Raw genomic sequence first — 18,246 nt, 5'->3', positions numbered from 1 at the left:
TTTGTTTATATTCATAATGATAAAGTTAGATTTTTTATTACATATGATTCTGACATGATGTCACTACATGCACTTCTTCTCCGCTCGTCTCGGGTAAATAATGCGTCTTTCAGCTGAGCTGATCGCGGTCGGCGTGGCGCGTTCATGTGTTTTGGGGGCGTGGCTTTGGAAAGAGCCCAGAAGGGAGAAGGTGGAGTGAATGGAAATAATGAGCTGTCTTTAAAACAGTCGTGAGAGGTCTACAGACACTCAATTTTTATACTTTTTCTGAGTACTTACATTTTAATTATGTATTGATATATAAAGAAAGTTTAAACAAATTTGGAAAAAAAGTTTTTTAACCAAATCCTACCTACCCTACCTTTAAGGGTGAGAGAAAAAAATATATTCTAGGACGCATTGCAATTCTCTCTACAATGATTCTGAAATGATCATGAACATTTCTGAATTGATTCTAAGTTTAGTTTTTAACCGGAGATGCGTGAACGCACTGCGTGCACTCTAAAAACAGCCATATTCTGCTTGCTTCCAATTCCACACGGGCACACACAAACAAAACCCTTTCATAAAATAATGTACTATAAAGTTTGAAAAGGTTGAAGGGAATTACAAGGGCAATCAAGGACTACATTGCACAGGATGCTGTGAGAAACGTGCGCTTTTCTTGATGTTACGCTTACAATGTGGGGTCTCGCCTGCCGGTATTTCAGCATTATTCCCTCAAAATGCTATATGAAGGCTTCGTTTATGCCATGTGGAATACAGTAGGTCTATATATTCAATACACAGCACTCAATTGACACACAGCTACTTCAATGCTCACATGGGGTTTGTGAAAAGCGCTCGCGGTATGCGGCTGTCTGAGACTCAGCAGTTAAATGCACTTGCATATCAAAATGCTTTTATGACCGAAATTAATGTAAACAAAATCATGTTTTTAAGGGATTAGACCAGGGGTTTCCAAACTCGGCCCTGGAGGGTCACTGTCCTACCGAGTTTAGCTCCAGCTTGCCTCGACACACCTGCCTGGAAGTTTCTTTATTAGCTGGATCAGGTGTCTTTAATTGGGGTTGGAGCTGAACTCTGCAGGACAGTGGCCCTTCCTGGAGCAGGATTGGACACCCCTGGATTAGACGACATTAGGACAAACATGTGATGTGTCAAAATAGATCTGTACATTAGTGTGACGGTGAATGTGACCAAAGTCCCTTTCAAGGAAAGTCTCTTCACTCGGCATCCAGACCAAGCCCTGTTTATTTGAATGGGGAAATCCTAAAATATCAAAAACTGCTTGCCAAACTCACAATTAAATAAGATATTTCAAATCATCAACACATAAACGGTCCCATAAATGTTGTTTCTTATGCTCAAATAGCGTTAAAAAGGCTTATTTTTCAGACTAGATCTGCTAATGCGCATGTTCAGTCCTTAGCCCGAGTCTCAGGTTTCTATGGGAACCGGAGCTTCTAACGGCAGCTGCAGTGACGCAATGACTTTACCAATCAGAGATTAGGGATGGGCAAGAGTACTTGAGTATTTGAACGTTACAGCGAATGCCCGAAATGCAATGCACAATATTATTGAATGGGTTATTTTAAATGGTCATTTTTTTTTAGATGTTTCTTTTTCAAAAACATTGATGCATCATAATCTAGCAGTTATTTTTTCTAGTTATGTTCATGTTTTCATGACATGTTTGTAATTGTCAACATTCATTTTCATAATAGTATTTTTTACCTCCATGATGGACATGCCCCGCCCCCCCCACACACACCCCACCCCCGAATACTCGTTTTTTGAGACCTATCGATGATCGAAATGAGAAATTGACAAAAATGCCCATCACTATCAGCAATTGGCTCTTTTACTTAGAAGGCAGGAAGTATTCCGCCATATTGTGCGTTGTAGTTTCTCCCATTCATAATAGGAGAGATCCGTCTTCCAATATAGTATTTGATGGGGCCTACTAGATGCCCCGCTGCCTATGATGTCATCAATAATAACCAAATAGAAGTTAAACTGAGAAAGAAAAATCACTCACTGCTCTTGACTGCAAAATGTTCAGATACCTTTGTTTATTGCTTGTGATTTTTCTTTGTTCCACTTTATTATTTACTATGTGTGTCTAGAAGCTATATATTGTTAGCTTAAAGGAGCTGTATGTAGGACTGTGGCCAAAACTGGTACTGCAATCACTTTCAAATTACTATAGAGCGGTGTATCCCCTCTCCCCCTCCCCTGACTCGAGGTTGCCAGCTAGGCTGCAGGATCCAGCAGGAATGTAGGCTGCTACAAGGAGCTTTCAATGGCAAGTGACGAGTCGTACACAGTAAGTTTTTTTTCTTTCTGTTAATTATGTTTATGCTTCAAGAGCGATGTTTTGTGAAGTAATTATGAATCGCAAAAATTTACTAATGGCGATTAGCCAAATATAATCGTAAATATGAACGCTCGTATGTGACAGTACATTCCCACATGAAAAAATACTATAGTAAAATTACAGCAAAGCTAAATAACATTAGCAATGGTCATACAGGTCAACTTGCAGCATGTTTTGTCCACTATATATGCGAAGAACGAATGAGGAATAATTTTTACCGAGGTAACGTTAGGCTACTGTCTCAAATACGTTTTCACATTGCCATAATAGGCGTGCTAATGTTGTTTTCCTCAGCGTCCCAGCATAATGACAGAGAAACGGACTCTGATAATGCATTAGGCTACTAATGTTAGCAATGACGACTCGCCGTTTTTATTTACCAAACAATTCCTTAACCTTTTCAATTCAATGACCCACCTCCTCCATCTGCGCTAACCTAACGTTACTTTGCACGAACATGCATAACTTTGTTCGACTGTCATGAATATTGGAAATGTCCATTTACATTAAGTACAAGTTAGCCAAACATAGATTAACCTTACCTGGCTGTCCAGGAGAAAATTAGCAACGTTGGCATCAGTCTTCAAATTATTCTCCGTTTTCAGCCGTCTCCATCTTTCAAAGGCATCTCTTATACAAATCCTTGTTTTATCTCGGACACTGTCACGACGTTTTTCTGATTCATAACGAGGCCGTTTAGGTTTCGTAAAGTTAGACATTGTTTATCCAAAAAGTTTGTAGCTGCAGCTGTGGTAACTAGAGCAGAGCTGGCAACCCGAATGCAGAAACACTACTGACTTCGTGATTGGTAGATAGGTGGAGGGTGGCGCTTCAGGCCAAAACACAACATGTCAACATCAACATCAGTTGAGGGCTGCAACTTCACTTTTAAAATGACAATATCTTGGCCTGACAACTGTTGTCAGTGATATAAGTATTTGAAATTAACATGATTTCTTAATGTCTAGTGACATATCAGGGCCATTTTATGATTAATTGAAATACATTTCTTACATACAGTTCCTTTAAAATTCTTAATATACAATTGTTTTCGTTTAATTTTTAATTGTTTAAAAAAGTAATTAAATAAAATGTACAAATAAATTTAAGATTTAAAATGGGTAAACTAATCAGAAGTCAGTACTAATTGGTAGCTAATAATAATAAAAAAATGTAGATCAAGAATAATTTTGGCCTAAAGTATCCCACCCCAGTGAGAAAAAAGAAATCCAGTATGGAAAGAAAAAGATGCATCAAGATAACCATTTTATCGTTGCATCGCATTCCCACCCACAATGACAATGTTTAGGTTTGTAATACATTTTTATTTTATTTAAATTAGAAAACAAACTGCAAAAATATTGTGTGATATGTTTAACGATTAGCTCAGATCCAGTTACATATAACGTATCCCGTTTGTCACCACAGATCAGTAAGCTGGCCTGGTCAAATGCGAAATAAAGCAAAAAAAGGTAATCAATTAACACAAGTGTCCAGTTGTTGGAACGATGATAAAAGCGTAGTCAAATTTACCTTCCTCATGCTTTAAGTCCATTAAAATAAATCAAGTGACTATTGAATTAACACAGAGAACTTGAAAGCTTTTATACTCTGAAGTAGAATACATTCTGAATAAAAATGAATTCACCTCTTTTGCAATGAAGACAATTTATTCTTTTTAGATTTATTTCTTTTCATATTGTGTCTGAAAAAAACATGGTCCAACATCTGCAAATAATGTTAGTTATTTATGTAAAATATAATTCACTAGATTTCCATTAACAAAAAGAAATAAGACATTTAAACTATGTTTCCTCTCTTTAAATGGTTTAATATACAACATTTTAAATAAAATGTTGGTCTCTAATTATTGTCATCCCTAGTTAAATAAATCCTTGGATACTTCTTAAAACTATACCAATTGTGACATGTACATGAGAGACAGCATTACAGCCAATACTCTGAAAAACTGCCAGCAGAATAAAGAGGAAATCCATTTTTTTTAAAGAAAGAAAAAACATGTCGCGTTCAGTTGAGCTCTATGTTCCAGCTTTCACACTGGAGACAAAACATAGCCTTCAGTGGGAATAATTTGAAGACTATTTGTATGAGCTGTTTATCAAATTATTGAGCAGACAGATGTTTGTGACGGCTTCACGGTTACACCCTGGATCTGCCAGGCACCAAAACAAAGGTCTAAAGGAATGGTTTGTGATGTGCCCGGAATATCAATTTAATTTACTGCTGTTAATTCACATGCAAATTTTGACCTCCGTTAAAGCATATCAATTACCCCACGTACTGTATCTGAGGGAAAGCGAGCAGTGGAAGAGAGGGGAATATAACAAACCACAAATGAATTGCGGTGATACAAAAGGAGGACAATTACTAGGAGGACAAGTATTTTTCATACATGTTTAATTCAAATTCCATGCATTAATTTATGAGGTACAAAAAAAGTTAACTGCAAGCTACTAGATAAAAAAGAAACAGTATAGAGATACAGTATCCTTTTGCTTGCAAACTGCAAATAGTTTAGACACTCTTTCTTGATTCCTCTAAATGCAAAGACCAAAAATATAATGCACCAACTGCTTATGACATGAGAGTCAGCATTTAACAGTACCTCAATATCTTTAAGTAATCTAAGTGTGAAAGTGTTAACTGAGACAAATGTAAAAATGACAAGAAAAGCTTTACAGTTCAAGCTAAGTATCCAGGTCAAAACTAATTCCAAAATCTATTCATACTGTTTCAGTGTGAAGCAAAAGAGGCACAACAAGTTTAGATGGGTCAAAACTCCCTTTCACCACCTTTTAGACTCTCTCTTCACAACAGCATCTGTCTTGTTCAACTCAAGTGTTGTTCTACGCTGTATCCTTTAGCAGTATCAAAAACACTTCTACATTATGAGTGCTTGCTGAATGACACATTTGCCAAGGATTGATTGCTTTCTGAGCTCTGTTGGATCTTAGTAGAAGAAGAGCATTGAACATTTCAGCTCTCCCCTGCTCAAAGAGCCCTGTGACAATATCAATTATACATGCAGGAGGCAAACAAGGGGATTTATTAGCCAACAAATAATCTCACAGAGTGACCGTGAATGGAGAAGATTAGCATGTTAAAGGCAGAGCAAAACTCCCTCATTTAACTGCTAAAGAGCTATTTAATTGGGCTAAAATTGGGGAAATTGTATGATTAAAGGCCACATTTGTAGGAGATCATAAACAAAACATCTCAGACCTATGCATGAAGCTTTAACATGATACGTGCAGCACTACCTGACTCCATAATCGACTAGTCTGTGATTTGTCTGAATGACTAGGTCTCTGTTAAGGGGTCATTAAAACCCCCTATATTTCAGCACCGGATATTTCTCACTACAATTTTAAAAAACGCAACGAAAAATGGGAGTGGTATAATGCAGAGTGGAGAGGGGAAGAGGGAAACAACAGGACAAAATGTATGTTTTATTTTGTATCACTGAATTAAAAGTATCGACGGTTCCCACAAATGCATGCTGCATTTCATCACTGCATGCAACAAAATTAAATGCCACGTGCACACCAGGTTCTACCGTTCCATGCTTCCTGTTCCTAGACTTCCAAAGAACTCTGTGTACTACATCTATCGAAAGTCCCATCCTCAGTGCTATACCAACTTTCAGGACATCTTCTGCCCCCAACAAGCCACCTAATTACCCCTTCTTCACCCATGGGACTCTGCAATTCATTTTCTGCCTGGTGAGCCAATCTTTACCCGATTAAATGTTTCTATTTCATATTGTCCAGCAACCAAAAACATCAAAGCAGATGCGCTCTCTTGTATCCATTCCCCATCTGAAAGTCCTGATAAACTCAAGCCCATTGTTTCATCCAAGATCTTTGTGTCCCTGGATGAGGACAATATTGAAGTCGCCAACACTGAGCCAGCTCCACCAGTGTGTCCATCAAACCACACATTTATTCTGTCCTCACAACATCTCAAACTCATTCCATGTGGGCACTGGCTACCCAGGGAACAATCGCACCCTCTCACACCTAATAATGTCATGTCATAAGGTTCATACAAGAATTGTCAGACCTGTGCCATCACAAAAACAACTTGTCACCTTCCATAAGGCAAGCTCCTCCCGTTGCCCAATCCCCGGCACCCATGGTCACATCTAGGGTATCTAGGACTACATCCTGGTGATTGTGGATCGGTTCTCAAAGGCCTGCAATCTGCTACCTCTTCAAAGGCCGCCCTATGGCAATGGAAACAGCAGAATTCCTGTTCAATCAGTTATTTTGAAATGTTGGATTGCCCAAAGATATTGTTTATTGGGCCTCAATTTATCTCTTGTGCATGGAATCCTCTTTCTCCCTTCTAGGTGTGACTGTCAGCTTATCTTCTGGCTATCAACAAACCAATGGGCAAACAGAGAGGAAAATTCAGGTGTTCGAGAAGTTTCTGAGAACCTTCTGTCATTACTGGCAGAACTCCTGAAGTCGATTTCTACCCTAGACCGAATATAAACAGAATTCCCTCTGCCAACTGTCTACCAGACTCATTCCATTTCAATGCATATTCGGCTTCCAGCCACAGCTCTTTTCATGCTCAGGAGAACCATCCATTGACCAGTGGTTTAAAGACAGTGAGAGGGTTTGGGACTTAGCTCACCTTCATCTCCAACGGCTAGTGTGACGCAAAAAGAGCAATGCAGGCATGAAAACGGGTCAGGGGTGAAAAAGGTGAGAAGGATATTACCCCTCTAGGGGGGTCTGGAGGCATGCTCCCCAGGAAGAAAAACTTAAATATTCCATATTTTAAAGCATCAATCTGATGCATTTTGATGTGCTTTTTTTGCCAACCTGGGGAGAGCTGGAGAAACTTAACTTCAGCCATGAGTCAAAAATTATTATGGCCTCCTTACTAAGTATTATGCAAGCCATTTCATGCCAGCCTGTCACTGGGTCTAACATTTACAGTATATGAGGCACAATGTGGTAAGGGCACCACAAATGGCTTAATGCATAACCCCCACAAGAGATGGTGGACATGCTGTAACTTAACTTGTCTACTCTTCCATCATAATATTGTTCAGCATTACTTGAGCATTTTATAATTTGCATGGCTGAATGATGTCTTCCTCTTATTCTGAGGGAACATAAATGACAGAGTATTTTAAGATAATCCATGCGATCCGTGTGATCATCGAATCCAGAGGATTAAGTCAACTCAATACAATATTTCACCTTTCCACATCGAGCCCAGGCCGTTTACCTTCAGGAGTCAGAAGTACCGCGATTACTGTAGCCTACTGTTCATCAGTCAAACGGCGGGAGTGGAAGGGGGATCGAGCGGGAATCTTTATTAGTGTCGATTTTCAGTCTCTTTTTACTGATAGGCTTTAAGCATCTGTCAATCATCCCCACTTGCTATTTGGTGGAAGAACCTAGCGCTTTGATTGGTCAAACTCTTCTTCTTTTGTCAACCAGTCAAGTTGCTCCACACCAAACTTGCTCATCCATGTCTTTACGGACCTTGCTTTGTGCACTGGTACGCAGTCATGTTGGAACAGGAAGGGGCCATCCGCAAACTGCTCCCACAAAGTTAGGAGCATGACAATGTCCAACATGTCTTGGTATACTGGAGCATTAAGAATTCCTTTCACTGGAACTAAGGGGCCAAGCCCGACCCCTGAAAAACAACAATCCCACAAAATCCCAGACTCATCCATCGGATTGCCAGACAGAGAAGTGTGATTCGTTACTCCAGAGAATACATCTCCACTGCTCTAGAGTCCAGTGGCGGCATTCTTTACACCACTGCATCTGACGCTTGCATTGCACTTGGTGATGTAAGGCTTGGATGCAGCTGCTCGGCCGTGGAAATCAATTCCATGAAGCTCTCTACGCATAGTTCTTGAGCTAATCTGAAAGCCACACAATGTTTGGAGGTCTGTAGCTATTGACTCTGCAGAAAGCTGTGCGCCTCAGCATGCGCTAACCCTGCTCTTTGATTTTACGTGGCCTACCACTTCGTGGCTGAGTTGCTGTTGTTCCAAATTGCTTCTACTTTGTTATAATACCACTGACAGTTGACTGTAGAATATTTAGTAGTGAGGAAATTTCACAAATGGACTTATTGCACAGGTGGCAACCTATCACGTTACCATGTTTGAATTCACTGAGTTCCTAAGATGACAAATCTTTCACAGATGTTTGTAGAAGCATCTGCATGTCCATGTGCTTGATTTTATACACCTTTGGCCATGGAAGTGATTGGAACACCTGAATTCAATGATTTGGAGGGGTGACCTAATACGTTTGGCAATATAGTGTATAGTGTCTTTAGAAAGCTTGAAGTGTCTATTTTTAAATGAGGTAAGGCATATAAATATATATATATATATGTAATCCATATGAAACCAATGAGAGGTACAATTTCCCTGCTTGGCCTCTTTATCAGTAATGTGACCACACCCATGCGCTACGCAAGTCATTCACACGTAAATCATCCATGTGCGAGGCACGGAACCTGTAAAATCACCTCACCAAATAAACAAAGCATCAGCTTCTTAATTCCTCCAGTTTGGAAGACGCGCTGTAAGTTTACCTTGGATTTACCTCCGAAGAAGAATGCGATTGATATCCAGCGGAGGCAAGTCATTTATTCACACTAACATTAGTTAAAGGTGAGGTAAATGGTATTTTAACACTGCTTTTAAAAAGTGTGTCGGGCCGAGTACCAAAAGAAACTTATAGCCAATCAGCAGTAAGGGGCATGTCTACTAATGATGGGGAGAAGAGATCGCTCAGTGCACATCATTATTCAAAAGACACGACACAGGATACATTAGCAGAGTGACGACAGAAAGACACATTTACATTTACATTTACATTTATGCATTTAGCAGACGCTTTTATCCAAAGCGACTTACAACTTGGGGGTACAATAAGCGATTGGTCGTGAAGAGTCGAGTGAGCGCAACAAGTACCTGAAATACTTGGTCCGTGTACATTTCACAGTGTAGCACAGGCTAGAGTAGGGCGGGAAAGAGGAGGAAAAGAGGAAAGGAAATTTTTTTTTTTTTTTTTTTTTTTTTTTTTTTTAGGAGGTTAAGTGCTCACGGAAGAGATGAGTTTTTAGTTGACTTTTGAATGTTGTCAATGAATCCGCATTTCGGATGGCGGTGGGCAGATCATTCCACCAGCTGGGAACGTTGAATGAAAATGTTCTGGAGAGGGATTTTTTGCCTCTCTGTGATGGTACCACAAGCCTTCGCTCCTTAGCTGAACGAAGGCTTCTGGTGGGGGTGTGGCGACGTAGAATCGAGTCAAAGTATGCAGGAGCTGAGTGCGTGGTGGCTCTGTAGGCAAGCGTCAGCGACTTAAACTTGATGCGAGCAGCGAGCGGTAGCCAGTGCAGAGAGATGAAGAGTGGTGTGACGTGGGTCCTTTTGGGCTCGTTGAAGACCAGACGTGCCGCTGACACACATAGACTAATTTGTGGCGGTGCGCCACAGTATCAACACCGGCTGCCACATATTGCGCGCCGTTATTCATTAACTTTTTAACACTATTTAAAACACGCAGCTTATTCATTCATTTCCTTTCCCTGCTCTCCCTCCATCTCTGTCACTCATCTCTCTCTTTCTCTCTCTCTCTCTCTCTCTCTCTCTCTCTCTCTCTCTCTCAAACCTGCTTTTGATATAATGGTCTAAGCTTTTAAAATGTAATACGAAATTCAAAGGATAAATACGTTTTGGCGCTAATGTGGCATAACAGCTAAAGCCAGAGGCGTTGAAAAACAGAGTTGCAACGTGCTCTCATCTCCCGGCGGCGCGCGCGGTCACGTGGTTCACAAAACTCTAAATAGTTCTAAACAAACCAACGCTGTCAATGCATTTGAATGGCTTAAGCGGATACACAACATCTTCACTATACAGGTATTTGCAGCAATTTTTGGTAAACAGTACAGCATAGTTTGCATTGATTATTACGTCAACCATATTTACAGTCCCTCCAGAAAAACGCGATTATGCGATCGCATGATTTAATGCATAATCAGCCAAAGTCCACATTTTTTCAAATACGCCACACTTTCGCAGCGTAAATTGCCTATTTCCGCATGCAAAATATGCGGGGCTAGCATGATTTCATAATCCCCGCATTTCGTTGCAAAAAAGTCATATCTATTAGCAGAAAGTTGAAAAATTTTCCGTTTACTTCACACAAGAGCCGCCATTTCCCCCTATTGCCATGGGAACATTTTGAAGTGACGTAAATTTACCCGACGTGAACGTCTTCGAAAAGTTGCAAACCCCGTGGTGAAACCATAGATATCGGTGAAACCATGCAAATTCCCATTTGCCAGCAAAAATAACAGCAAAAGACCGCGCAAAGCAGTTTCCCGGTGTGTTGACCGATTCCAAAACCAGCATCATGAAGCTTAAAAGCTTTATGAATCAGTGAGTCGATTCAGCGGTTTGGATCGCCAAAGTCACGTATTTCAGCAGTTTGACATGCGATCCGAATCATGAATCGACTCGCTGATTCATAACGCTTCAAAGCTTCATGATGCTGTTTTTTGAAATCGGTCATCACTATATAAGTCGTTATTTAGGTTTTAGCACAAAAACTATTCTCGTCGCTTCAAAAAGTTATTGTAGAACCACTGTAGTGAGATGGACTTTGTAACGACGTCTTTAGTACCTTTTATGGGTCTTGAGAGTGTACAGTGCATTGTGCCAATGGAGGCCTTTCTGAGCCATCGGATTTCAACTAAAATATCTTCATTTGTGTTCCGAAGATGAACGGAGGTCTTACGGGTCCAATGACATGAGGGGGAGTCATTAATGACATTAATTTTCATTTTTTGGGTGAACTAACCCTTTAAGATTTTGTGCACTTTGCACATTGGAAGCACTCAAAGTTATTTATTCATTTTTTCAGAAGTTGTTTGACTCAATGTTTTGTAAATTTGAGCCATGTGTTTATTAAGGTCTTCAATAAATTAAGATGAGAACTTAAATATTCCCAGCACTTTATGTGATGTAGTGGTTTTTTTCTCTTTTTTATCAAACTGCAGTTTTTGCAAGTTCCCACAATTTCATCGCATAAAATTGCATAAATATCCTGCATTTTCCATCGCATTTTTTAAGAAAACGTGCCGCATAATCAAGGATTTTTGCCCGCAACAATCACAAAAAAAAGCTGAATTTTTCTGGAAGGACTTTATTTAGCTACAGTATCATTTTATTATGGAGAATGATGGAGATGCAACATTAATGTTAATGTTTTTCTTGTATTTAGCCCTCAGGTATTCCTTATTAATTGGTCACAATCATACTCATTGGTGGTCAAATGTGACCATACACCCTAACTATTTTTAAATTAAATAAATGTTCTATATTTTAGTTTAATAATATTATTGAATGTTTTGAGGATATCTTTTGGTACTAAATAGGCCTACTATTTGTGCAATAATTATGGTCCATTAATGACCACTTAAAATATTTTTTATTATTTATATTACAATTAGTGTAGTAATTAAGGTTAAAATAGAGAATTCCAATGCAAAGAGGCAAATTAGAGTCATTTTGTGGCTGGAAAAACAATAATTTTCATTTGTAATGCCATTACCCACTAGGTGCATGTATGGCTCTTTAATAAATATACATGTATCTAGTCTAGTTTCTCAAAGTATTGCAGATCATAACTTCTTACTTATTTTTAGGTTTTGCATTTGAATAAATATTTAGACACGATCAAACACTAGATTTCTTTAAATGTGAAATTTTTAAAAGTTAATAACTTACATCCTAATATTTTTTATGATTCTTATATAAGCACACACAAGTGAATATTAATGAATGCAAGCAAATATAATTTAACCCAAGAAAAGTTTAAAATAGTGCCAAAAATGCTAACTTATTTTTCCTTATATGTACAGTAGGCTATATACATATGAATTGATACTGAATCAAGATTGAAATCGATATTTGTGCCAATTGTCGATTGGAATTGCATCATAAATACATTTACATTTATGCATTTAGCAGACGCTTTTGTCCAAAGCGACTTACAACTTGGGAGTACAGGAAGCGATTGGTCATGAAGAGTCGAGTAAGCGCAACAAGTGCCTGAAATACTGAGTGCGTGTACATTGCTCAGTATAGTACAGGCTAGAGTAGGGAGGGAAAGAGGGAAGAAAGAGAGTTTTTATTTTATTTTATGAAGTTAAGTGCTAACGGAAGAGATGAGTTTTTAGTTGACTGTTGAATGTTGTCAATGATTCTGCGTTTCGGATGGCGGTGGGAAGATCGTTCCACCAGCTGAGAACGTTGAATGAAAATGTTCTGGAAAGGGATTTTTTGCCTCTCTGTGATGGTACCACACTCTAAAAAAAATTATTCAGTGTCTTAATAAATATCACAGTAATAATTAACTTTAAATCATCCATAACTAATCAATCCATAACATCCATAAATCATTATAACTTAATAAAATTTCTAAATATCATTTACTTGATGTTTTGAGTTGAACATACCAAAATAATTGACTAAAAATCCAACATTTAATTTTGTCTCAAATTTACAGTTATATTTAAGTTTTTTTCACTAAAAGAATTTAGTGTTCGAATAACCAATTATTTATTTAAAATATACTTAATATATTTGTGAAATTTCTATCAAAATATTTGAGAAAGGAGAATTAAATCGATCTGTTTGAAGAACCACAAATATTACTTAATTCAAATCAAGATGATTATTAATATTTAACACGCACTGAAGAAATTTAGTAAGTTTGCTCGATTATATGCACCCCCCCCCTTGACATGACGACAGCTCGACGGTTGATTGAGCGCAGGCTCAGCTGTTTGAATTCTCTTCAGTCTCCAGAGCAGTTCCTTCTTCTCAGCGTAGCAGAATTGGAACATTTCCTCTGTGAAATTCAGGGTTGTGTGTTTTATTTTATCTATAAAATTATTACTGTGCTAATGTGCTTAAAATCTTTTATTTAATGCAAAACAACGCAATGTGAGTAACGTTAAACGAGTGCGGCATCTGTCTTTGAAGCCCCTGGTGCCTTGCTCAAAACACACGATTTTATTCCTTAAGATAATGAATATAATTAATTTGGATGATAAAATGTTCTTAAAACTGTGCACTGTTTGTTTATTGGCAGGTTACGGAGTCAGGCGCGTTGCAGCATCTTTGAGCTATGAGTGAAACGCAGGACGGCGGTCTGAAGTTCAAAGTCCACCCGCAGACCAAGAGTCCATCTCAGGCTCGAGAAACAGCGCTGATAAAGTGAAAATGGTATAACAGACAGGTTGATTACACTTGAATTACTTTTAAATGTTTAATTTTTACTTCTAAAATGTATGTTACATGAGTTTAAATGTTGTAAACATGTTGTAAAATATTGTATACATGTCAAAACTGTAATATTTGCTGTATTGCTTATACTCATCGACAATAAAGGCCAATGTCATGTATAAGTGTGGTGTGGAGTATTTTACAAAGGTTCAGAGGAAATTAAAGTTAATATTAAAGTTATACTATAAGAGTTAATATTACTCATAAATATTGGTTTTTAAATGTTTTTCCCCAATGTCTTCAGCTCAATTTTATTTGTAAATGTGCCAATGTAGTTACTCAGATCTACTTTTTTTTTTTTACTTGCATTTGCTCAGCTCATACGGTGTATGTAATTGATTTCACTGCTTTAAAATGTACTAAATTTTTTTAGTGTAAAATTGTTTCACCAAAATTTTTTAGTAAAACATAGTTAACGTTTTTAGAGTGCACAAGCCGTCTCTCCTTAGCTGAGCGAAGCCTTCTGGTGGGGCTGTGGACTCGTAGAATCAAGTCAAAGTATGCAGGAGCTGAGCTCGTGTTGGCTCTGTAGGCAAGCGTCAGCGCCTTAAACTTGATGCGAGCAGGGAGTGGTAGCCAGTGCAGAGAGATGGAGAGAGGTGTGACGTGGGTCCTTTTGGGCTTGTTGAAGACAAGACATGCTGCTGCATTCTGGATCATTCTAAGTGTTTGGATCGCACAAGAGGGGAGTCCAGCCAGAAGCGCATTGCAGTAGTCAAGTCTAGAAATAACCAGGGCCTGGACAAGAAGCTGTGTTGCGTGCTCTGTTAGGAACTGTCTGATCTTCCTGATGTTGTGGAGCGCAAACCTGCATGAGCGAGCCGTCTTACAGATGTGTTCTCTGATGAACAACTGGTCATCAAATGTTACTCCAAGTTTTCTGACTGACTTTGATGGGGAAATCAAGGATGTACCTAACTGGATGGTGAAGTTGTGTTGTATAGTGGGACTGGCAGGGAAGACGAGAAACTCAGTCTTTGCCAGGTTGAGCTGCAGGTGATGTTTTCTCATTCATGCAGAGATGTCCGCCAGACAGCTTGAGATTCGTGCAGCTACTGTGGGATCATCTGGTTGGAATGAGAGGTAGAGCTGTGTGTCATCAGCATAGCAGTGGTATGAGAAGCCATGTGCCTGAATGATGGGTCCCAATTAAGTAGTGTAGATGGAGAAGAGGAGAGGTCCAAGCACTGAGCCCTGAGGAACCCCTTTGGTCAGCTGATGTGCTTTGGATTCCTCTCCTCTCCAGGCAACCATGAAAGACCAACCTGTGAGATAAGACTCAAACCAATGGAGCAGAGTCCCTGTGATGCCCAGTGATGAGAGGGTGGACAGAAGAATCTGATGATTGACCGGGTCAAAGGCAGCAGATAGGTCGAGGAGCACGAGGACTGATTTGAGGACTTTGATTTGTAATCAGCTTTAGCTATTTTTACTATCTGCAAAGATTTGAAACAAACTTCTTTCACGTTGTCATGATGGGGTATTGTTTGTAAAATTGAGGCAAAAATTATGAATTTAATCCATTTTGGAATAAGGCTGTAACATAACAAAATGTGGAAAAAGTGAAGCGCTGTGAATACTTTCCGGATGTACTGTATCGGCCGATATTCTTTACATGTATTTTATAGTACAGTACCAGTCAAAAGTTTGGACACACTTTCCCATTGGTGTCCAAACTTTTGACTGGTACTGTACATATAACACAGTATGTACATAATATACATACATTGTACATAAATACAACAGAACAAACGTACAAATGAAAAACAATTATTTTCAGGTTTTTCATGTAGGTCGAAACTAGATTTTCAGGTACAGAAATAGTAATCAAATGTAAAATATCACTTAATAGTCTTCACTGTATAAATATTGTCCGGATATACACACTGGACAAGGTTAGTGAGGATCCAAACACACACTTTATTAGGGAACACAGGGCAGAGAATGGGGTGATGAAGATGCACTTGAATAATGGAGAGAGATGCCAGATGAATAACAGTCTTCATGGTTGTCTTACAGAAGATTTATGGAGATGGAGAAACCAGACTGATCTTATGAAACGGCGTATGCCAATTCGCTATGTCATTTTGGCGTGCTATCAAGACGCATAATCGCTCACACACACACACACACACACACACACACACACACACACACACACACACACACACACACACACACACACACACACACACACACACACACACACGCCGCCCCTGCCTAAACCTACCCATCACAAGAAACATTCAGCATGTTTACATTTTCAAAAAAACATAGTTTAGTATGTTTATAAATCCATTTACATTCACGCGGAATCACACAGCGTAGACATACACGCGGAATCACAAGGCTTAGACATACACGCGGAGATGATGGTTCGTTTGGCATACACATACACGCGTAATCACACGGCGTAGACATACACGCGGATAGCTCAAAATGCATACAGATAACACGCCATTTGGCTTTAGAAAGTGCCGTGTATGTTTATGCAAAGTCATGATGTCATGTTGGGAGAAACGGACAGCTCAGCAGCCGAGATGAGAGGTAAGTAACAAAAGCCAAGACACTGGGATGAAGTCGCAGGGAGACAGGAACACACTCTGGGAAAACCAAGGAGATCAGGTAAGTGAGTCTTTCCTAGTTCAAGGCCAGACAGTGACTGAAGGTGAGCTGTGTGGATATACAGGTGCTGGTCATATAATTAGAATATCATCAAAAAGTTGATTTATTTCACTAATTCCGTTCAAAAAGTGAAACTTGTATATTATATTCATTCATTACACACAGACTGATATATTCCAAATGTTTATTTCTTTTAATTTTGATGATTATAACTGACAACTAAGGAAAATCCCAAATTCAGTATCTCAGAAAATTAGAATATTACTTAAGACCAATACAAAGAAAGGATTTTTAGAAATCTTGGCCAACTGAAAAGTATAAACATGAAAAGTATGAGCATGTACAGCGCTCAATACTTAGTTGGTGCTCCTTTTGCCTGAATTACAGCAGCAATGCGGCGTGGCATGGAGTCGATCAGTCTGTGGCACTGCTCAGGAGTTTGGAGAGCCCAGGTTACTCTGATAGTGGCCTTCAGCTCTTCTGCATTGTTGGGTCTGGCATATCGCATCTTCCTCTTCAGTTAAGGTCAGGCAAGTTTGCTGGCCAATTAAGAACAGGGATACCATGGTCCTTAAACCAGGTACTGTTTGCGTTGGCACTGTGTGCAGGTGTCAAGTCCTGTTGGAAAATTAAATCTGCATCTCCATAAAGTTGGTCTGCAGCAGGAAGCATGAAGTGCTCTAAAACTTCCTGGAATACGGCTGTGTTGATCTTGGACCTCAGAAAACATGGTGGACCAACACCAGCAGATGACATGGCACCCCAAACCTTCACTGACTGTGGAAACTTTACACTGGACTTCAAGCAACGTGGATTGTGTGCCTCTCCTCTCTTCCTCCAGACTCTGGGACCCTGATTTCCAAAGGAAATGCAAAATTTACTTTCATCAGAGAACATAACTTTGGACCACTCAGTAGCAGTCCATGTCTTGCATACGTGCGTAGTGGTTCTTGAAGCACTGACTCCAGCTGCAGTCCACTCTTTGTGAATCTCCCCCACATTTTTGAATGGGTTTTGTTTCACAATCCTCTCCAGGGTGCGGTTATCCATATTGCTTGTACACTTTTTTCTAGCACATCTTTTCCTTCCCTTCGCCTCTCTATTAATGTGCTTGGACACAGAGCTCTGTGAACAGCCAGCCTCTTTTGCAATGACCTTTTGTGTCTTGCCCTCCTTGTGCAAGGTGTCAATGGTCGTCTTTTGGACAACTGTCAAGTCAGCAGTCTTCCCCGTGATTGTGTAGCCTACAGAACTAGACTGAGAGACCATTTAAAGGTTTTGAGTTAATTAGCTGATTAGAGTGTGGCACCAGGTGTCTTCAATATTGAACCTTTTTACAATATTCAAATTTTCTGAGATACTGAATTTGGGATTTTCCTTAGTTGTCAATTATAATAATCAAAATTAAAATAAATAAACATTTGAAATATATCAGTCTGTGTGTAATGAATGAATATAATATACAAGTTTCACTTTTGGAATGGAATTAGTTAAATAAATCAACTTTTTGATTCTGAATTTGGAATTCTGTAGGGAGAGTAGGATCGAGTATTTCATCTCTAGGTACCCATGACCTCACTTCGGGGGCATACCCTTCCCAGTCCACCAGATATTCCAATTGGCCACCTCGACGTTGGGAGTCCAGGATTTCCCGGACGGTGTAGATGGGATCCGCTTCGATCTGAGGTACGGGGGTAGTGTCATCAGGGCCACAAACAGGTGGGAAGTGAGGTTTCAACAAGGATACATGGAATGCAGGGCGAATTCTGTAGTGAGGAGGTAGCTGGAGTTTATAGGTGACTGGAGTGATTTGTCTTTCGACCTGAAAGGGACCGATGTATCGTGGGCTCAACTTCCGACAGGGCAGGCGCAG

Source organism: Gobio gobio, assembly GCF_949357685.1.
Source record: "Gobio gobio genome assembly, chromosome: 13".
Classification (NCBI taxonomy): domain Eukaryota; kingdom Metazoa; phylum Chordata; class Actinopteri; order Cypriniformes; family Gobionidae; genus Gobio; species Gobio gobio.
Note: the sequence above shows the minus strand (reverse complement) of the source record.